This window comes from Microtus oregoni, unplaced genomic scaffold, assembly GCF_018167655.1.
Source record: "Microtus oregoni isolate MIOR12 unplaced genomic scaffold, Mior012 000006F_ref0000085, whole genome shotgun sequence".
NCBI lineage: Eukaryota > Metazoa > Chordata > Mammalia > Rodentia > Cricetidae > Microtus > Microtus oregoni.
Window position 1 is genome coordinate 18875076 of NW_024543065.1, and position 23533 is coordinate 18898608.

The window sequence follows — 23533 nt, forward strand, 5'->3', positions numbered from 1 at the left end:
TTAACATGGTGTGGTTGCCCCCCTCATAAAATGATTTTCGCTGCTACTTCATAACTGTAATTTTGTTCCTCTTATGAGTAGTGATGCCACTATCTGTGTTTTCTGATGGTGTTAGGTGACCCCTTTGGGGTCATGGCCCACAGGTTGAAAACCACTGCTATAGGCTATTCTGGTAAAGCAGGAGGGAAGGAAAAGAATTCAGCGTCTAGGGATGGGTGTGAATAAAGGTGACATGACAAGATGATGTTGACTGACAGTTCAGACTGGAAAGAAAACAGCTGAAAGAGAAATGGATGCAGAAGGCTAGTGAAAAGTCTGGCATAATCCTCCCTCCCATGTTTAAAAGCAACACATAAAAGGTAGACAATGCCAGGAAGTTTAAATATATGTTTCATGAGTGGAGCTCACCCTAAGACAAAAAGCACTGAACTTCCTGAATCAGGAGACCTGAGAGACTGGACACAAAAAGGGAAACCATGGCAGCCTGCCTATTGCAATTCTGGCCAGATTTTCTCCAAACACCTTGAAGTGGATGCTGTGTTCACAGGTATTCCATTTTCAGAATAGCCGGCTTCAGGCAAATCAAGGCTTTTTCTTGAAATGGGCAGCTGTGTTCCGCGACCATTTCATTTTTGGTTTTTGGATACTGATGAGCAAAGTCTTTAATGTAAAAACAAACAAACAAACAAACAAAAACAAAACCAAAAAAAGCAAAACAAAACAAAACAAAGAAGACCAATCTAAAACAACTACAACAACAACAAAACAAACCCAAAAATGACTCATGCTTCTCTCTAGAGCCTGGGGAGATGCCTCATTTTGCAAAGTGCTTGCCATACGACATAAATGCCTGTTTTAAACAGCCACGTGTGAAAGCACACAATGTAACCCCAGTCCTGGCAAGGTGGAGAGAGGAGGTTTACTGAATGGCTCGCTTAAGCCTGAGGGGCCAGTGAGACTGAGAGACCTGGTCTTAAAAACCAAACAAACAAACAAATCTTTAATCCCAGCACTCAGGAGGCAGAGGCAGGCGGATCTCTGTGGGTTCGAGGCCAGCCTGGTCTACAAAGTGAGTTTCAGAACAGCCAGGACTGTAATACAGCGAAACCCTATCCCGAAAAAACAAAAACTAAAACCAAACTGAAACAAAACAAAACCAAAATGGGTGGCACTTAAAGTTAACCAAAACACACAGAGACACACACAGACACACACACACACACACAGACACACACACACAGAGACACACACACACAGACACACACACACACAGACACACACACACAGACACACACACACAGACACACACACAGACACACACACACAGACACACACACTAGAAATTGTGAGTACTCACATAAACACAAACATGAACACACACAAACAAAAATTAACAAATTAACCAAATAAAAATAGAAAAAATGAAATGAAAATGCCTTCCTTGTGTATCTGTGTATTATTGTTACATGTAAGATAGTTCAGTAAACATTTATTGCACACATGACGTCGGTGCTCTTACAGAGAGAAAGACTCAGCACTGACTCATATGTACACAGGACAGGCTATGTCACTACCAACCAAACAGCTCTCAACACTGCCCAATTAGTGCAGTGCTAACTGTGAGCCAGACAACTGCCAGCAGCAGTGGTGGGGGGCAGGCCTAGCAGAGAAGGCCTTTCAGGCATTGCAGAAATGCAGGAGGACAGAGAAAGAATTCACACCAAGGGGAGAAATTATGTATGGTATTGCAAGGGTGAAAAGGAGATTTCTTCAAACACGCTGGTATGTGTTACTCGGCTTTGGTGTTTGGACATATGGAGTTACCATGCCTGCTAAATTATTAAACGAGCCGGAAGACTTGGACTCCCTTGAGAACATGTTGTGAGTAGGGCTGCCACACACCCATTATGCCTTCAGCGCGCGCGTCCCATCAGACTGAATTCTGGAGAAGAGACAGAAATTTAGAAAACCACATAATGAGTTCTTGCATTGTTGTTACCCTTCGTTTTGTGCAGGCCTCCCTTGGTCTTCTCACAGCTGAGCGTGGTAAAAGCCTATGGCCAGAACTTGTTAGCTAACGTGGTCTCCAAGGAAAGCTGCTCAACTAGGGAGGGCTTGGTTCAATTCTAGGCTTTATGCAGCAGGGCTTCATGAAATTGTGCCATGCTTTGTCGCGTTCTCTTTCACTGGTCCCATGGTGGGAATATTTCTTTTTCCCATCCCTTGTTTGAGTAAGCTCAGAGGGATGCTTTGTGCTTTTGTAGTGTTATCTCAAGGCCTGGTGCAAATTATCAATAAAAAAAGCAAGGCTAACTAATGAGAGCCAAAGTGTGGAAAGTGTTTGTCTACAGGCATAAAGACAGGAAGACAGAACCCTTCCTTTTCTCCTAGAGATTATTTGGCCCAATGGAAGTTGAGGGTTTTTTGTTTATTTTTGTTTTGGTTCTCTCTTCACTAGAAGGAAGAGCTGAGAGTAGAAAATGGTGTAGAAAACATTGTGTGTGGGAAGTGGTTACCTAGCAACAGGGAAACTTTCAGCTGATGTTCGGGATTGAATAGCAGAAAATTGGGCAGCAGGGAATAACTGAATGGGAACCCAAATGAAAGGGAAGGAAGCCGATGTCGTGATGAGAAAGGTCATGAGAACCTGAAGCACGACAGAGAAGGAAGAGCTTGAGAACGGGTGTGGTGTGACCTAAAGAGCAGGTGAGACCTGAAAATAGTTGATGCTGAGGTAGGGAATACAGGTAAAAATAGCCAGAAAGATAAGAGAACATCTCTCTGCAGTGTACGCTGTCGGGGAATGGAGTAAAAAGCCTGTGTGTGAACTCTGGGCTTCACACTTGGCTCTTTCATGGTTTTTCATAGCGAACACACCTGGGAGGATCTGGAAAATGTGGCCAGACCATCCCACTTCACACAGTCTGATTAGGTCACTCTCAAAGGAGCAAGGAGGCCAGGTAAAGCCAGGAATATTCCAAAACATTTTATAGTAGGTAGGGGCCCGTAGGTGAGTCTAAAATAATGGTGATAGCTTAGACCATCTAGTCCTGATCCCAGGAGAGGTGGAGAAGCCTGAGACAGGAAAACTTCTGGCTCCCATCTTTGCTTCTGTCACACATTTTGAGAGTTGAAGCACACAGTAGGCCAGTAGGTACCTACTGTGGACAGATGTGTCTTGACATTTCTCCCAGTGCCATGGGTCATGGCAATTCCATGATAGTAGATAACATGCATGTTTATTTAAGTTGCAGAACAAGTACCGTTCCCGTCTGCATTTGTCTCTTAAAAGAGAAACCATAATTCCTGGCCCAGCTTCCATTTTTTGATCATCCAGATATGCAACAATGATGTATATTGAGCATTGATTTCAGACATGTACACCTGGGCTCATAAGGTTTCTACATGAAAGATTTAAAGAAACCTGGGTTATTAGATATGAAGAGCAAGTTAAGAACAGCGAGAAGAAGACACAATTAATATTTATTTTATGTTTTGCCAGGTTTGGTGATACACACCTCTAATTGCAGTATTTGGAGACAGAGGCAGGAGGATTACACATTCAAAGCTTGTATGTAGAAAGATTCTATCTCAAAATAGAACAAAAACATTATTTGAGTTCTAGTGTGCTTGTTAGTGGAACCCACACCTCCTCATCTTCATTTTCGCTTCTCTCCCCAGCCCTTGACCTAAATGACAGACAAGATGAGAGACCTACTAGGTATTGCCCTAATGGAGGGAAAAGGGTTATTGACCAAGGATTAACAAAAATCTATTTCATTTTTAAATTAAATGTATTGTTTCATTTCAGAATGTGTGCATGTGTGTTTGGGTATGTGCACGTGAGCCCAGGTGCTGAGGCAGCCAGAGGCATTGAATCCCCTGGAACTAGAGTTTCCAAAGCTGTTGTGAGCCGCCTGATGGGTGCTGGGAACTGAACGGTGACAAGAATGTCACTCATTCTTTGCTAACTGCTGAGCCATCTCTCCATCCCAGTTTCCCTGGTTTTTGATCTAGATGCCACATCACACTTTACACTGTGCACCAAGGTGGTTTCACTTGTTTCTTGAGAGACAGGGTCTCCTGTAGGCCAGCCTGAGACGTAAATCATTGTACATCTGAGGATGACCTTGAGCTTCTGATCCTCCTGCTTCTGCTTCTTGAGTGCTGGAATGAAAAGTGCTCACTACCATGACTGGTTTGATGTGGAGCTGGGGATCAAGTCCAGGGCCTCAGCTAGACAAGGGGACCACCCACAGAAGCACATCCCTGCCACTTTTCATGCAAGTCTAAAGTCATTTCTGGTTTTCTACATAAGGAGCAGATTTGAGTTTTTATGTTCTTCTTAAAAATAATGTCTTTTGGTACTGAGCCATGTGGCTAACACAGATAAGAATAATGGACTAATATAAGTTATGAGAGTTAATAAGAAGCCTGAGCTAATGGGCCAATCAGTTTATAACTAAAAAAATGTTTTTCATCTATAATGTTTGATTCCTAATTAAATATGATGGAATAAAAATATTTTCCCCAGATCTCACTAACACAACAGTTTTCAACCCATGAGTATAATGACCCTTTCACAGAGGTTGCATGTAAGACATCTTGCATTTCAGATATTTTCATTGCAATTCGTAACAGGAGGAAAATTACAGTTATGAAGTAGCAACAAAACTAACTTTATAGTTGAGGGGTCACCACCACATGAGGAACTGTGTAGAAAGGCCACAGCGTCAGGAAGGTTGAGAACCACTGCTCTCACACCACGACAAAAGGAGAGACCAGATCAACAGTGACAGTTGTGGACCAGTTATCTATGACAGCATGAAGATTTCCCCAAAACTTTGAGTTTAAAATATCAGCCATCTGCTCACAGTACTTGGGCAGCAGTTTGTGCAGGGCTCAGCCAAGAAGCTCATCTCTGCTTGGCCTGATATAAATGGGGGTTGCTTCGGCTGCAGCCAGGTAGCAGTTAGCTGGGGCTGATAGACCAGGATGACATCTCCGCTCCCTTCCCCTGGCCTGTTCAGAAGCCAGTGTCCGACTTCTCCCCAGATGTAGGAGTTCCAGGAAGGTAGACACACTGAGAAGACATTCTGAGAAGTCACAGATAGTTTTGCAGCGGGCCAGCAGCCCAAGCAAGTCACAAGATCAGCTCCAGTGTGAGGCGTGAGAAAAATAGATTCTACCTTTTGATGAAAGTGCCTGGAAACAAGCCCATGACCATTTTTAACCCAGTAGGCTTGGAAAATGTTTACTTGCTTTAGAAAGTGGACGTATATCAAAATGTGTACCCAGAGTTGTTGCAAACACAGTGTTCTTGTTTTTCCTTTCTCCTCTTGAACTACTCACTCTCCAACTCAAAGTCGCATGGGAACATTTCCATTTAGGTAACTAAGTGGAAAGAAACCGTGAGGCAGGCAATACCTGAGTCAGAATAAATAGCACGTGATATAAAACATAGCGTTTCCACTAGATGGTAAAAACAAAACTGTGTTATGCCAAAGCCTATCTATCTATGGAGCGTCAACACCAAGAAGAAGACGAATGCATTTCACCCGGGCATGACACAGCTCATCTGTAAGGCCAGCACTGGATAGGTGGGAGCAGGAGGACCAGTAGTTCAGGATCACCTTCAGCTACACAGTGAGACTGACGTCATTCTGGCCTATGTGAGACCCTGTCTCAAAAATGCACATTGAGCATGAGTTCTGGAATGTCATATTATAGTTCATATTTTCTCACTACTAAGTATAAGAGAATTCTTTTAAGCCTCAAACATGTGATAACCCCAGAGTAAAGGTAGAAATATATGGGATTCTCTTCTCTTCTTCTCTAATGAAAACTCTGACTTTATTCAGACATTCAACCTGCCCCGCTATACAGAGGTGCCATTTCTTATCTTTTGCCAGAGATGGGCTCAGGAGCCCTGCCTTGAGATCTGTTCCCCACAAGCTATTTCCATATAACTGAGGAGGACACAAAACACTCTGTGTGGGGAGCACTTGGTTTCTAGGTCCCTGGGATGGATTAGCTCTCTTCTAGACCCAAATGAAAGTGTACTATGTTCTGGTAGCTGTCTCTTCATCCATTCCGCGTGCTCATCCTAAGAAAGTTGCAAATAGGACAGAACAAATGAATTCAGGATAATCCAGAGCCTGTAGGTACCTCTTGATATATATATATATATATATATATATATATATATATATATATACTAATAGACATCCCTGCTTTTGAGACTAGCCTCTTACAGCTTTATTATTTGTAGTTGAAATGACCTTCCTGTCTGGTAGTGCTGTCACTGTCTCATCTGGGGGTTCCTCAACCTCTTGCCTGAGGCAGTTTACTAGGAAAATTAATTCCACCCACCATCTCCAAAGATTACCAGACTTCTAAGCAGATTCAGATCTCCATATGGCTTAGGAGATCACTCACTGAAGCAGTCTGAAAGATTACTAATGGATGGAGGTGATACATGAAGAATATGCGTGGTAATGGATTCTGAGAGCACAGGACCAAGGAATGAAGGACAGCTGAGACCAGATTGAATCTGTCAAGATGGATCCCGGAGATGACAGATTAAATGTTCTAGTTTAAGCAGTTGGAAGTTGTTTGAATTCTTTCCCCCTTGACCTGTACTCAGTTGTGCTCATTCTCTCTCTCTCTCTCTCTCTCTCTCTCTCTCTCTCTCTCTCTCCCAGAGAGGACACACATTTCTTGTTCTAGTACAAGAAAAAGAATCCAAGCATTAATGAAGGCAAGACTACTGGGTGAGGTTTTCACCTGTGAAAATTTAATCGAACCTCAATTCTCTTCTGCCTGTAGAAGGAGGAAGAATCTACACGGATAGTTTGAGAGTTGCAGTGGTGTGGGCAAGGTCCGGTTTCTTTAAAAAGCACTTCTGCGGTTCCTTCTCCTGTAGCCTGTGCTGGGAAGGGCTCCTGGTTTTACAACTTGGTTAAGGTGAGAGAAGGTAGTGACGCACACCACTGTTGTTAAGGTCAGCATGCTTTCCAGAGCAATTGTGGTAGAACTGGCATGGTATTCAAGATGACACAACCCTCAGAACTTTCTGGAAGTCTCCCAGAAATGAGTTTACGAGACCAAAAGAGGTGGGTGAAATTTATTTGCATAATGAAATTTTGCTCCCAGGAGACCTGTGTCTTGAACTCAGTAGGTTCTACTGCTGCCCTTCTTTTTTTATTTTAATTGAGAAAAGGAGAAAAAAAAAAAACAAGTTTCCACCTCCTCCCAGCCTCCCATTTCCCTCCCCCTCCTCCCACCCTCTCCCCCTCCCCACACTCCTCTCCCCCTCCCTCTCCAGTCCAAAGAGCAGTCAGGGTTCCCTGCCCTGTGGTAAGTCCTAGGTCCTCCCCCCTCCGTCCATTTCTAGGAAAGTGAACATCCAAACTGTCTAGGCTCCCACAAAGCCAGCACATTACGTAGGAACAAAACCCCGTGCCATTGTCCTTGGCTTCTCATCAGCCCTCATTGTTCGCCATGTTCAGAGAGTCCAGTTTTATCCCATGCTTTTTCAGTCACAGTCCAGCTGGCCTTGGTGAGCTCCCAATAGATCAGCTCCACTGTCTCAGTGGGTGGGTGCACCCCTCGTGGTCCCGACTTCTTTGCTCATGTTCTCCCTCCTTCTGCTCCTCATTGGGACCTTGGGAGCTCAGTCCAGTGCTCCAGTGTGGGTCTCTGTCTCTATCTCCATCCATCACCAGATGAAGGTTCTATGATGATATGCAAGATATTCGTCAGTATTGCTATAGGCTAGGGTCATTTCAGGTTCCCTATCCTCAGCTGCCCAAGGAACTAACTGGGGACCTCGGCTTGGGCACCTGGGAGCCACTCTAGGTTCAAGTCTTTGCCAATCCTAAGGTGGATCCCTTAACTAAGAATTGTGCTTCCGTGCTCCCCTATCTAACCTTCCTTTATCCCAATCCTCCTTTTTCCCCAAGTTCCCCCATCCTCCCCTTCTCCCTTTTCTCTCCCCATCTCCCCTTACCCCCATCCCACCCCACCCCCAAGATCCCAATTTTCTCCCCGGCAATTTTGTCTACTTCCCATAGCCAAGAGGACAACTATATGTTTTTCCTTTGGTTCACCTTCTTCCTTAGCTTCTTTAGGATCACCAATTGTAGACTCCGTGACCCTTATTTATGGCTAGAAACCAATTATGAGTGAGTACATCCCATATTCATCTTTTTGGGTCTGGGCTACCTCACTCAGGATAGTGTTTTCGATTTCCATCCATTTGCATGCAAAATTCGAGAAGTCATTGTTTTTTACCGCAGCGTAGTACTCTAATGTGTATATATTCCACACTTTCTTCATCCATTCTTCCATTGAAGGGCATCTAGGTTGTTTCCAGGTTCTGGCTATTACAAATAATACTGCTATGAACATAGTTGAACAAATGCTCTTGTCATATGATAGGGCACCTCTTGGGTATATTCCCAGGAGTGGTATTGCTGGGTCCAGGGGTAGGTTGATCCCGAATTTTCTGAGAAACCGAAACACAGATTTCCAAAGTGGTTGCACAAGATTGCATTCCCACCAGCAATGGATGAGGGTACCCCTTCCTCCACAGCCTCTCCAGCAAAGGCTATCATTGGAGTTTTTTATTTTAGCCATTCTGACAGGTGTAAGATGATATCTCAAAGTTGTTTTGATTTGCATTTCCCTGATTGCTAAGGAGGTTGAGCATGACCTTAAGTGTCCTTTGGCCATTTGAACTTCCTCTGCTGAGAATTCTCTGTTCAGTTCAGTGCCCCATTTTTTAATTGGGTTAATTAGCATTTTAAAGTCTAGTTTCCTGAGTTCTCTATATATTTTGGAGATCAGACCTTTGTCTGTTGTGGGGTTGGTGAAGATCTTCTCCCAGTCAGTAGGTTGCCTTTTTGTCTTGGTGACAGTGTCCTTTGCTTTACAGAAGCTTCTCAGTTTTAGTAGGTCCCATTTATTCAATGTTGCCCTTAATGTCTGTGCTGTTGGGGTTACACATAGGAAGCGATCTCCTGTGCCCATCTGTTGTAGGGTACTTCCCACTTTCTCTTCTATCAGGTTCAATGTGTTCTGACTGATACTGAGGTCTTTAATCCATTTGGACTTGAGTTTTGTGCATGGTGATAGATATGGGTCTATTTTCATTCTTCTACAGGGTGACATCCAGTTGTGCCAGCACCATTTGTTGAAGATGCTTTCTTTCTTCCATTGTATACTTTTGGCTCCTTTATCAAAAATGAGGTGTTCATAGGTTTGTGGGTTAAAATTCGGGTCTTCTATATGATTCCATTGGTCGACTTCTCTGTTTTTATGCCAGTACCACACTGTTTTCATCACTGTAGCTCTGTAATAGAGTTTGAAGTCAGGGATGGTAATGCCTCCAGACAATCCTTTATTGTATAGGATTGTTTTGGCTATCCTGGGTTTTTTGTTTTTCCATATAAAGTTGATTATTGTCCTCTCAAGATCTGTGAAGAATTTTGATGGGACCTTGATGGGGATTGCATTGAATCTATAAATTGCCTTTGGTAGAATTGCCATTTTTACTATGTTGATCCTCCCAATCCAAGAGCAAGGGAGGTCCTTCCATTTTCTGGTATACTCCTCAGTTTCTTTCTTCAATGCCTTAAAGTTCTTGTCAAATAGATCTTTCACTTCCTTGATTAGAGTTACCCCAAGATATTTTATGCTGTTTGTGGCTATCGTGAAAGGTGAAGCCTCTAGGGATACAAGGGTCATACCTAAATATAATAAAAGCTATATACAGCAAGCCGACAGCTAACATCAAATTAAATGGAGAGAAACTCAAAGCCATCCCACTAAACTCAGGAACACGACAAGGCTGTCCACTCTCTCCATACCTCTTCAATATAGTGCTTGAAGTTCTAGCAATAGCAATAAGACAACATAAGGGGATCAAGGGGATTCGAATTGGAAAGGAAGAAGTGAAACTTTCGTTATTTGCAGATGATATGATAGTGTACATAAGCGACCCCCAAAACTCCACCAAAGAACTTTTACAGCTGATAAACACCTTTAGTAATGTGGCAGGATACAAGATCAACTCCAAAAAATCAGTCGCCCTCTTATACACAAAGGATATGGAAGCTGCTGCCCTTCTTAATATCGGCTTGGCTGGCTCACCAGTGATTTTTCCAAGCACCTAGTTTTGTATCTTAATACTCCTGATACTTTAGTATCCATCAAGTGTTCTGGCATTGCAGGCTCAGAGGAAGGACTGACTGCCCCATGCTTCAATTTTCCATATAGTTCTTAGGACAATAAAAGCCAAATGAAACCTTGGAAAGATTGAAGACAAGATTTCAAACTACATTATCAGATGTGTTCCAACATGTTCCTGAGCCTAACCACATTATTTGCCTGGGTATCTGGACATAATATTGAGATAGATGACCTAGGTCAATGACAGGATTCTGACGTTCACCAATAGACTGAAGACTAACACAGCTATTGTTGTAAAAACAACTCAGTGAAAGCGTCGGAACTCAACTTCACGGACAAAGCAATGGATCAAAAAGTATTTCGTCATACTTCAGTATAAACTGTGGAACTGAGGAAATGGGTCAGTTAAAAGAGTGCTGGCCACACAAGCATGTGGTCCTGAGTTTGATGCCTGACCCCTGTGTAAATAGATGGATGTGGTTATCCTAGCACTGGAGAACTGGATACAGAGAAATCCCTGGAGCCAGCTGGAGAGGAGATATTTTGTCTCAAAAAACTGGATGGATGTACCCGGGCACTCTGTTGTCCTCTGGCTCCACATGTTTGAACAACCACACACAAATATGCAAACACATCCCTGCGCATACACATAAATACACACAAAATGGCTGTCATATTTTTCAACACATCCCTGGAAAATCTCAGAGGAAATTTATGCTGTATTTCTTGTCACAACCCACGTAATTGTCTGATGGGCGACAATGAGCCTCAGGGACTTCCAGGGCACCACTGTGGTCCAATCTGAGCAGAGACTTGATCTCCAAGTACATCCATTTTCTCGATGCAGTTGCCTTAGTAAAAGCAGTTTACACACGCTAGAATATGGATCACAGCGTTTTAGAAGGACAATCTTTTTCTTTTCTTTCCCCCTGTTTTGGTAATCAGAAAAACATCAGAAGCAGTTTGATTTTATCTCAAAGAAGAAAAATGCATTTTCTTAAATGCTTAAGTCATCTCTCTGTGATCTGTGCTGCAGATTGGTCCACGGGATTTGGTTGTCTCTTTATTCTGGCCTCGCTGAGAAGAATGTGCTGATGAGCTCAGACAGCAGGAGGAGGCTGTTATTTTTAGATGAAGACCATGCGTGTCAGAAAGTGAAAACAAATCCTTGGGAATACAGTGAGTTTTCTTTGCGGGGGAGGGGGGAAGGTTGCATTGCATTATATGTATTAAACTTCTCCAATGTCAAGGACCGTTTGTTTCCAAATCTAGAAAAATACTCTGATGGATGTACTTTTTGGAGTTGGGAAATGACACATAGAACTCTTCACTACCCTCAGCTATTTTCTCAAGCGACTTGACAACTTTGGGCCTCAGGGAAAGATTATTTAGATAGTGGAAGCTGTCACATCCCCACTTAGCTCTTGGGACACGTGAAGTTCAAAAGGCTCAATGAAACCATGGAGAGACCGACCGCATGCCGTGTTCCTATGGAAAACATCAGTATGTGAGAACAGTCACTCTTCGGGGTGACCCTGCTACTGGGGTGTGATAGAAACCAGGTGACTAGGAAATATAATCTTCCTGGCACACACGGGCTGTTATCTAATCCACCTGGTTGCAAAGTTAGACACATCTAAAATGGAAATAGTATATGAGTAAGTACATCTGAGCTGGTCTTGCAAGCTCATGTTTCACACTGACGGCTCATCTTGCTAATGTTTCTAGGCATCCCGCTCTGTCCCTTATATAACTGCCAACTCTTCGTGAATACTTCTTTATTGTCAGTTAACTGAGGAGAAAGAAAAACTGAGCACAGTTTATATATAGCTTTGCATAGAGCGGGCACCAAAAAGGGAGTCTCTTAGATTGCATCAGCCTGACTCGGTTCTCTTCTGCTCCACTGAGAACTAAGATTGCTCCAGCAGGTAGGACATGGGCTGACATCTCATCTCTGCCTTGTCCTGAAAAGAGACATATTATGACAGGTGTCACAAATGGTTTTGGTTAAATCACCATGGGCATGGAAAGAATAAGAGGGTCTGCGGCAGGAGGTTTGAGAAGCAGCAGCTGTATGATCCCAAACACTGGACATGCGTGATGACTTCCCAGACTCACCCTGTATTCCGGGCTGGCCTTGAACTCTGCTCCCTTTGCCTCAGTCCCTCAGATGTTGTAACTGTCAGTGCTCCGCCAAGTCTGGCCTCTGTGAATGACTCTCTGGTTATTTAAATGTAATAAGAAGGACTCGCCTCTGCCTCCAGGTATTTGTGTGCTAAGATGTCCTGCCACGAATCCATATAGCTTCTTACAACCATGGAATAAAATAAGATAATGCATTCAAGATGGCAAAACAAAAAGAACTTGAGTCATCTAATAAATTGTGTCTTGAGACCCTAGCTGAGGACTTCCTGATACATAGCACAAACTATGGCTTATATGAACTATTCAAGCCTTTCATTTTTTTGTACAGGAAAAAAAGATGATCATTAGCTCTTGGTAAGATCCTTTTGTGGAAGCAGCCTTACAGCCTGGTGCATACAACACACAGATTCCCACCGCTCCAGCGCTCGCTCACAAAGTTCTGCAGCTACTTAGGTGCGATTGATCCACAGGCTCAACAGTATGAACTTGACATTTCTACGATGGGTTGTCATTGCTGGGTGACCAGTTACTACAAGCAGGAAATCATGAGCCTTTGATACGTCCTTACACCCTGGCGACCCAGACAGTCATGGAGTGGCAGGTTAATTCACCGGTTGCCTATAACTATAGAAAGGACAGAAAACCTTTTTCTTTCTGTATTGAAATTTTTTTTCTGGATTTGGAGTTTTTCCTCTCTGATAAACTGGTATAACCATTCTAGACATAGTTAAAACCTCACACCAAAGGTGATTGCTCCAGTTTACCCCACACAGTCCCAGGTGACTACTGCCACCCTGGTGGAATTAGGACTCCAGCAGTCCCCACAGTGTCCTAGTTTTGATGTCAAGACACTTATCGTGGTATCTTGTATGGGTTGCTTCTCATCTGAAATTCATTCTGCAGGGAAATAAGCAGCAAAGCTGCCAAGCTTTTCCCACAGAGAAGAAACAAAGGGAGCTGTCAGCCAAACTGCCAAGTGGAAATTCTGTACTGTAGACCACGACACAGATTCTTGGTGGATTTCAATAGGTGATTTCAAAACCAACAATATTAGCACTTGCTGGATGTAAAGTTTCTATGATCTGACCCTAGACTTAGAAGTCTCAGGGCCAGTGCAACAGTTGGTGTTTAAATAAAGAATACAGCAGGTTTGGAGTTTCACAATTTGGAGAACCATTGCTTTGAAATGTCAGCCAATAAATGTTGCTCCCCCACCATAGTTAATACACTCACGAATCAAGTTATAGGGACTCTTGTTATTGCTTCTGGCCATTGCTTTGCCTCTCATCTCTGCGGCCATGAGCCCAGTAAGTTAAAGCTTTGTATCCTTAGAGAGATGATGTCACTCTCTCTAAGAGAGAAAATGAAGAGTGTTCCACTGGATTGGAAACTGATAATGCCACTAAGTCATGTTCAGATCATTTCATCACTCAGGAAAGAATTCTTTCTGCCATTGGCTTTAATAATTGACTATGGAGACCACAAATCTCTTATAGAGTTGGTTATGCCCGTTAGCAATGAGGAAAAGTATGAACAGAAGCACTCTTGAAGGACTCTGTCCTTAAAAAATTATTTAACAATTGTAACATCTGCTGGCCCTGATTGCATTGCTTTGTCCTGCATATCTAAACCAACAGAGGCACACTTAATGCCCAAGCTATCTCTTAGCAAACGTTAGAATACAGCAACCTGAGTACAAAGAAAAGGATAACGAATCTACGGGATCTTCCGTACATTTCAGAGCTTGCTCCTCTTCGGCTCTCAAGGTCAGTTCCTCTGTTCTTACTCCCAGATACCTGACACCAACGCCATTAAGATCCAGAAAGGGAGGGGAACTCAACAATTCTCCTTAGGTGGGATCTCGTCAGCTGGGCTGTTACCCGAGACCCCTTTTCTCCTCCAGATAATTGATCCTGCTGATAAACTCAGAGTCTATGATGGAAAAAAAAGAGGTACTCAGTGTTATAGCCCAGTTCAGTTCCAAGCGGTAGCTCAGGATTGGTCTGACCTATACAAGCATGAGGAACAAAAATTATAGACAATTGCTTAAGAAAACCGTGTGACTCTTTGACTAGGATAATAGAAAAGTCAGGCCCTCTGGCATGGCTACAAACTGTTTCAAGTGACATGATCTGCCCTTTGTCATTGGACAGATTTTTCTTCCTCATTCATCCCTTGTCCTTTGCTATTTTATATTTTTCCCTTTGTGTTTCTCCTAAACAGCCAGTTTTCAAGGGAAATTTTGCTCACATTTGAACAAATGGCTGCTTGCAATTTGGAATTGGTGTACGGGGACAGCAGTCTCAAATTTCCTGAGGGTAATAAAAAAAAGTTTTTAAAATTGACTGCAGTTGGCCAAGTGTGGCAACCTGGACCAATCCTACCTATCCTTTATTGGACAGTCTGCATGAAGTACCATTCCTGTGTAGGGAAGAAATGGCACCTTGAGGTTTGTGGTCCCTCTTGGGAACAGAGAGCTATCTCAGGGTGTATAAGACCTAACAGATTCGGTACATTATGATATTCCCAGCAATGCCTTGGCAGATGATGCAGGAATAAAAGCAGAGAGTGGGGGTGCAGCTCAGTTACAGCCCACATGAGACCTTGGTTTTGATCTCAAGTGCTGAAATGAACAAAAATAAAAAGAACGATACAATATTAAAATCAGTTAAATATGGCGCATTGTATATGACCTACATGGCAGGCAACAGAAAATGGTGTGCCCAGAGCATGCTGGGATATTGGTTCACAGTCCCAAATCACATCAGCGTAAAGAATTGCCTTTAGCTGCAGCACACACCTGTATTCCCAGCAGTTTGGAGGTTGAACAGGAGGATCATGAGTTCAAGTCTAGCCTAGTTCAAGTCTAGTGAGTTCTGGTCAGTATCTAAAGCAGTGGTTCTCAGCCTTCCAAACATTGTGACCCTTAATACAGCTCCTTATGTTGTGGTGACCCCCTCAACCAAGAAATTATTTTGTTTCTGCTACATAGCTATACTTTTGCTACTGTTATGAATCATATGTAAATATATTTCGAGATAGAGCTTTGTTGGGGGTCACGACCCACAGGGTGAGAACTGCTCCTTTAGAGTCTGTGAGACTCAGTCTCAAAAATTCAAGAGAAGAAGGGAAAAAAGAAAAAAAAAACAGAACAAAACAGAAGGGAAGGACCAGGAGGTAGATATACCCAGAACAAGAACCATAGGCAGGGCTGTGAGATGGTTCAGTGGGCAGAGGCTCTGCTGCCAAGCCTGACGACCTGACTTCAGTTCCCAGAACCCACATCCTGGAGAGAGAGAACCAACTCCTGTGGGTTGTCCTCTGAGCACCAGGCATGCTGAGGAACACAAGTTCCTCCCCCAAGTAAATAAATAGTACATGTTATAACAAAATAAATTATTAGCTCTATTGAGAGAGTGGGAAGGCAATGCACTTTACAAGTGCATTGCACAATTTACAAGGAAAACAGAAAATATGTAGCACCATTATAACCCATCTCTTATTACAAAATGCTGCGGTGAGAATGGTCTCACAGTCTGCTCCTTTGATAGTCTCTTGTCACAATGTCTTGGTGTGAGACTGATAGTAGCAGGGCATGAACAGCTTCTCACATCAGTACCACAGTTCTTTTCTGTTGCTGTTTTTACTGAGCTAGATGTTTTCCTCCTTTCCCCTCCCTTCTTTCCCAACCCCTTCTATTCTCTCTCATGGTCCCCATGTTAGCAACTTACTCAGGAGATCTTGTCTTTTTCTACTTTCCATGTATGTCTCTCTTAGGGTCCTCTTTGTTGTCTAGGTTCTCTGGGATTGTGAAATGTAGGCTGGTTTTCTTTGCTTTATGTCTAAAAGCCACTTATGAGTGAGTAAATATTATATTTGTCTCTCTGGGTCTGTGTTACCTCACTCAATATGTTTTTTAGATCTCTCCATTTGTTCGCAAATTTCAAGATGTCATCATTTTTTTCTGCTGTGTAGTACTCCATTGTGTAATTATATCACATTTTCCTTATCCATTTTTTGGTTGAGGGGCATCTAGGCTGTTTCTAGGTTCTGGATATGACAAATACTATGAACATAGTTGAGAATATGTCCTTGGGGTATGCTTAAGCGTCCTTTGGGTATATATCCAAAAGTAGTATTGCTTTGACTTGAGGAAGGTTGTTTCCTAATTTTCTGAGAAATCGCTACACTGATATCCAAAGTGGCTGTATTAGTTTGCACTCCCACAAGCAATGCAGGAGTGTTCCCTTTACCCCACATCCTCTCCAGTATAAGTTGTCATCAGTTTTTTTTTTTTTTTATCTTGGCCATTCTTACAGATTTAAGATGGAATCTCAGAATTGTTTTGATTTGCATTTCTCTGATGGCTAAGAATGTTGAGCATTTCTTTAAATGTTTTTCAACCATTTTAGATTCATCTGTTGAGAGCTTTTGCATAGGTCTGTACGCATTTTTTTATTGGATTATTTGTTCTTTTGATGACCAGTTTCTTGAGTTCTTTGTATATTTTGGAGATCTGTCTGATGTGGGGTTGCTGAAGATCTTGTCCCATTCTGTAGGGTGCTGTTTCTTCTTGTTGACCACGTCCTTTGCTTTACAGAAGCTTTTCAGTTTCAGGAAGTCCTATTTATTATTAATTGTTCTCTCATTGTCTGTGCTACTGGGGTTATATTTAGGAAGTGGTTTCCTGTGCCAATGCATTCAAGTGAACTTCCCACTTTCTCTTCTGTGAGGTTCAGTGTAGTTGGTTTTATGTTGAGGTCTTTGACCTATTTGGACTTGAGTTTTTGTGCATGGCGATAGATACGGATCTATGTTTTCATTCTTCTACATGTTGATATCCAGTTATGCCAGCACCATTTGTTAGATATGGCTTCTTTTTTTCCATTTTATAGTTTTTGCTTCTTTGTAAAAATTCAGGTGTTTGTAGGTATATGGATTGATATCCAAGTCTTCGATTCAGTTTTATTGGTCCTCTTGTCTGTTTTTATGCCAATACCAGGCTGTTTTCAGTACTGTATGTAACTCTGTAGTAGAGTTTGAAGTCAGGGATTGTGATGCCTTTAGAAGTTCCTTTATTGTAGAGGATTGTTTTGGCTATCCTGGGTTTTTTGCTTATCCATATGAAGTTGAGTATTGTTCTTTCAAGTCGGTGAAGAATATTGCTGGGATTTTGATGGGCATTGCATTGAATCTGTAGATTGCTTTTGATAAGATTGCCATTTTTACTATGTTATTCTACCTACCCAACCGTAGTTCTTAATTTCTAGATTTCTCTGCCTCCCAAGAAATCAAATGATACCAAGTACTCCTTAAATTGGTTTTCTGCCATACTCTATAACAAAATGCTCTGTATTGCTCTTTTCTAAGATAATCAGAGTTTTGAGATTGTTTTCCTTACTGAACAACTTAAATCATCCAACAGTTGAGAATTTGAGGGTTTGAAATCAAGAGAATATTCTTATGAACTTCAGATTTTATTACTAAGAGTCATAAAAAGTACTGTATGATGTTCAACGAGATGTCTCAGTGTTTAAAAAGTGTCATCAAATGTTGTAGGAGGCTGCTTGTTTGTTTCCTGGCCACCTAGACTCCGGAAATAACCACACAGAAACTGTATTATTTAAATCACTTCTTGGCCAATCACTTAAGCGTATTGCTAGCTAGCTCTTGCATCTTGTATTAACTCATTTTCAGTATTTTATATTTTATCATGAGACACGTGCCTACTGGCAAGGTTCCAGTGTGTCTGTCTAGGTGGTGGCTCTCTTTGACTCTGCCTTATTTTTCTCAGAATTCAGTTTAGTTTCTCCTGCCTAGCTCTACCCTGCCCTATCAACAGGCCAAGGCAGTTTCTTTATTAACCAGTGGTATTCACAGCATACAGAGGGGAAACCCTTTTCTGTTTAAATAAGGAAGGTTTTAAATTTAACATAGAAAAATTACATATAACACAACAAGCATAGAGCAAAAATCACAGTTACAATATTTATATCTACTTTATCTCTTATTATAACTAAGGAAAACTATAACTATAAATTCTTCAACTCCATCAAAGACTTGAGAAGGATATAATATTACCTAAGTAAACAGGAAATGCATTGTAAGCAATTTCCAAAACTCTAGAATTGACAGAGACATCTTGCTGCCTGGACAGTCACCAAAGTTCTTCTGTACCATTGGGACATCCATATTTAGCCCACAGGCACATAGTATCTAGCAGACTTTTTCATGAAGCAGAAAATTTTAAGGACAGTTCCACCTATATTGGCAGTTTGTCAGTCACTTTCTTCTTTAAACTGCTTCTTGCTTTTTGTTGGGTGAAGTAATTTTAGGGGTGTTCACAGCAACCTTTCAGGAGGACTTGGTCCATCAAACCACATTAGTCTGGAAGGATTCTATAGATTCTCATCTTCTATGGAAACAAAAGAAGAACCTCTTTTCCAAAGCAACATTTCCTTAGACCTTTGAAAACAAGATACCTTTAAAGTATATATGTTGGGGCTGGGCGGTGGTGGCACATGCCTTTAATCCCAGCACTTGGGAGGCAGAGGCAGGTGGATCCCTGTGAGTTCGAGACCTGCCTGGTCTACAAGAGCTAGTTCCAGGACAGGCTCCAAAACCACAGAGAAACCCTGTCTCAAAAAAACAAAAACAAAGTATATATGTTGGTTACTTAGCTCCTTCACAATCAAAAAATTCAAAGAAAACATAATAATATACGTAATCCAGACTCTCTGTGTCTTTTACTTTTTTACATGGCTTATTTGTTTTGTTTTTACTCTATTACTTTTTAATATTTATTTTATTACCTTTACTCCTTTAATCTATGATTATCTGTACTCTGTCTCTTTAAAGACTTTGTTTTATTTTTTCAAAAACCATTTACTGGGGACTGGAGAGATGGCTCAGTGGTTAAGAGCATTGCCTGCTTTTCCAAAGATCCTGAGTTCAATTCCCAGCAACCACATGGTGGCTTATAACCATCTGTAATAAAGTCTGGTGCCCTCTTCTGGCCTGCAGACATAAACACAGACAGAATATTGTATACATAATAAATAAATATTTAAAAAAAAGAATGATTCACTAAAAAAAATTAATCATTTACTTCCTTTTATAACTGTCTATACTTTTTTTCTCTCCCAAGCCTACATATATTTATCTAACACTGTGACCCTTTTAGAAGCCTTTTATGTCTAAATCTGTTCTATTGTGTATCTGTAATTCTTTACTGTCCAGAATTGCTTCTTAAAATGCTTAGCAGCAACTAAGACTGCTTTGCCTTTTGGCTCCACCTCTGAGAGCCATTCTCTCCAACCCTGATCCAGGGTCTGGTCACAGCAGGTCTTTCTTGCCATTAAGCAAGTTGTAGCACTCTGCTCACAAATCCCATTTAAATGCTCCATAGCTGGACCTCCTGAAAGAGCCAGAGTTTGCAGTGGTAGCATGTCCCAGGAAGCTGCCATTTTAAATTGTGCAGCTCTTTTTTTGCTGCTGCTGAATCAGGGAGACCTCTCTTATAGGAGCCATAGCATGTCACCAGCAAGCAAAGTCCATCCGAAAAAAAAAAAAAATGCAGCTAAACTTTGTTATTTTGCTTTTGTTTTGTGTCTAGAGTTCTTTTCCAAGCTTTCTCAGGTTTTACATGGATATAATCAACCACATTGGAGTGCCAATTTGTTGTATGGAGGCTGCTTGTTCATTTCCTGGCTACCTAGACTCCCAAAATAGTCACACAGAAATTGTATTAATTAAGTCACTGTTTGGTCCATTAGCTCTAGCCTCATGACTTGAGTTTCTTTTCCAGAACCTGCATGACGGAAGGCAAGATAGATTCCTATAAATTGTTTGACCTTCACACGTGTGTACCACAATGCATGCACACACAAATAAATATAATAAGTTTACATAGCAGTATGTGAAATTACATGCAGCATTCTATGGTATGAAGTTGAAGACCAACGATTTTGCTTGGTTTTTTTTTTGTAGCATTAAATTTGGCAATAATTTGCAATGAAATTAAGACACATAAATTGTCTTATCTAATCTGGCTTCCACTCAAAGTGGAGACTGAGGTGTACTGAAGGTTATGTGTAGAGAGCTGAAAAAAGATGAAGGAAACCTGGGGAGTGAATTGGGAGAAAAGAAGCCAAACAAAAGGGGCCCAGGCTTCACTGCTGCTATAACTTCTAGGGCTTTCTATCTGTGGGCAAAGCAGTATTCCCATGATCCTGACAGCTGGTGTTTGACATAGTGAACATAATCATAGCCCTAAAGACACATGCACACACATAGCATCAGTGCATAGGAGAAACCCTAAAGCACAGTTTCCTTGTACCCACCTGCCAGGGAGGCAAAGTAATGCTATTGGGAGCTAGAGACTACAGCTAATAGCATGCAACCAAGGTTGCCAATAGAACAGAAGTGGGGCTCCCAGAACCCTACATTTCAATCAAATGTAAGGGCTAAATCTGGCCCACAACTTGTCATTATTTAACTTGTGGTTCAGGTCAAATAGCTTAGTGTCTTAGTTAGGGTTTCTATTGCTGTGAAAAGACATCATGACCAGACAACTCCTATAAAGAAAACATTTAATTGGGTGACTCACTTACAGTTTCAGAGGTTCTGACATTATCATCATGGCAGGGAGGATGGTGGCATGCAGGCAGACATGGTGCTGGCTACATCTTGATCAGACAGCAACATGAAATGACAGTCTGTCACACTGGATGAATCTTGAGCAAAAGGACCCCAATGTCCTCCCTCACAGTGGCACACTTCCTCCAATAAGACTACGCCTATGCCAACAAAGCCACATTTTCTAATAGTGCCACTCTCTTTGGGGGGGACATTTTCTTTCCAACCATCACACTTAGTAATTCACAACTGAATTCAGAGGATAGTTTCACTGGCTTCTTAGAGTCTAGGGATTCAGTATGGAACTGTAATGGTGGGGCAATTCTGATATTGATTTATATAGCGGTTGAGGACATTTAATGAGCATTTGCAGTCTGTGACGTTCTACAGATGAAGAGAAAAGATAAACTGCCTACCTCTTTAATCTTGCACTCTGGTTAGAGAGGGTTAAAGTCAGAGTCTTCTATACAAATGCAGCAGACAAATACGGTCAGACAACAGTGAGAGGAACACGGCCAGTCTTTTAGATTCACTAACTTTCAAAGACCTCCCCACATCAACAACATTTCAGGATATACCTGAATGGGAAGCAGTGAGTTGAATGATTAGGAAAGAGAATTCTCGGCCGTGGGAATAGCTTATCTAAGACCCTGAGGTTAAGATAAACCTTAATGTTTGAGGCTTGACCACCTCAACACGAGGGAAGTTGAGAGAAGAGGGGTGGAAGGGACTGGAGGCATCTCAGAAGAGGCGGGCAGGCCTGATACTGTGGGCTGTGGTGTAGATCCATATTTCTGTATGGCTCAAGAGCCATAAGCCTGGTCTGAGGTGGTCACGAACTCTGCAGACAAGTTGTCTCTGTTTAACAATAGCCAGGATGTACCGCTCCTTTCTTTTGTTGGAAATGGAGATCATCTGAGGAGAGGTGTTGGCTGAAGCTAGTCAGGATGTTTGGTGCTTATTTCTTGATAATTTGGAGGAAGTCTTATAGAGATGCTAATTCACGGCCTACGTGACAGCTAGCATATAGGTAGATGCTGACGTGACTTGAGCCCATTCACCTGGTTGCCTAGGAGACAGCCTAATGTGTTTTCCAGCTCAATTGATGTGATGATATATAAGGTGTTTGGAGGATAAACGAGAGATCTTTGGAGAGAGACCTTGCCCTTCCATGATGACCGTGTAAGCTGCGTCGGTTTATTCCTCGCGACTCCATTCCAGTCCAGTTAGAGAATCTGTGTTGGACTCACATGGGCTTCAGCACTGTGGCAGGGCTGTGGCAGGAAGACACTGGGAAATGCTCAAAGAGAGAATAAGACTATTCCCAAAGTTCTGTCTTCAAAAGCCTCCTCTGCAAGTGTGGTTTCTGGAGCTGAGGAACACCAGCGATCCATTTCTGTATGTTTTATATGAATTAGCAGCTCTTCCAGTCCACACTTTGCTCTAAACGCAAGTATATGCCACAGACCTCATGCAACCTTCTTAGCAGCTGTATTCACAACAGCCAAAGGAGAACTAATGAAAATGGCGACCACCTGATAAATGGAAAAGCAAAATCACTCGTTAAGTGCGTATTCCTACAACGGAGCAAGGAAAAGAAGTATGCAGGTATGTCACATCGATGAACAGAAAAGCATTTAAAACAAGATCCAGCATGGGTAGCTCACACCTGTAAATTTTCAGTATTTTGGAGACAGAAGTAGGATATTCACCACAAATCTGAGGCTATCCTGGTCTTCATAGTGAATTCCATGATTGCCAGGGCTACAAAGTGAGGCACTCTCTTTAAAAAAGCTGAGTGAAGCCAGGCAGTGGTGGCGCACACCTTTATCCCAGCACTTGGGAGGCAAAAGCAGGCGGATCTCTGTGAGTTCAAGGCCAGCTTGGTCTACAAGAGCTAGTTCTGGTACAGTCTCCAAAGCTGCAGAGAAACCCTGTCTCAAAAAACCAGAAAAAAAAAAAACTGAGAGAAAAAATCCAAATAGAGATAAACAGATATTTCATGATTCTATTTATATGAAGTGCCCAGAAAAAGAAATCTATATATGGAGAAAGCAGTGGTTGCCTGGGGCTGGAGTGGGAACAGAGACGAATTGTAAAGGAACAGTGACCCTTTCAGGGACTGTGGAAATGCTCCAGCATGGGCTGCAGCAACGATTGTGCAACAGGGAGAAACCGCCATGGCTCTTTCAACTGTGCGCTTAAAACGTGGTCTCTTTGAAAGCATTTAAACAGGGACAGATGAGGTATGTAAAGGCCTTGGCTACCTGCCCACCTGAGTTCAATCCCTGGCACTTACATGATAGAAGGAGGGAACTGACTCCAAGTTGTCCTTGGACCTGTACACATGCACAGGTGCACACACACATAACAAAAGAAAAGGTATTTAAATTGCTTAAAATATTTAAAACAGACCTCAGTGAAGTTGTTCCTAAGATAGGCACTTATTTTCTAAGTTTAGGACATAAGACCCCTCAGCATATGAACCCCAGTGTGCCCACAGACCTTTGTGTGACTGTGGTTATGCATGCCCTCTCCTCTTCCCCATCATTTCCCT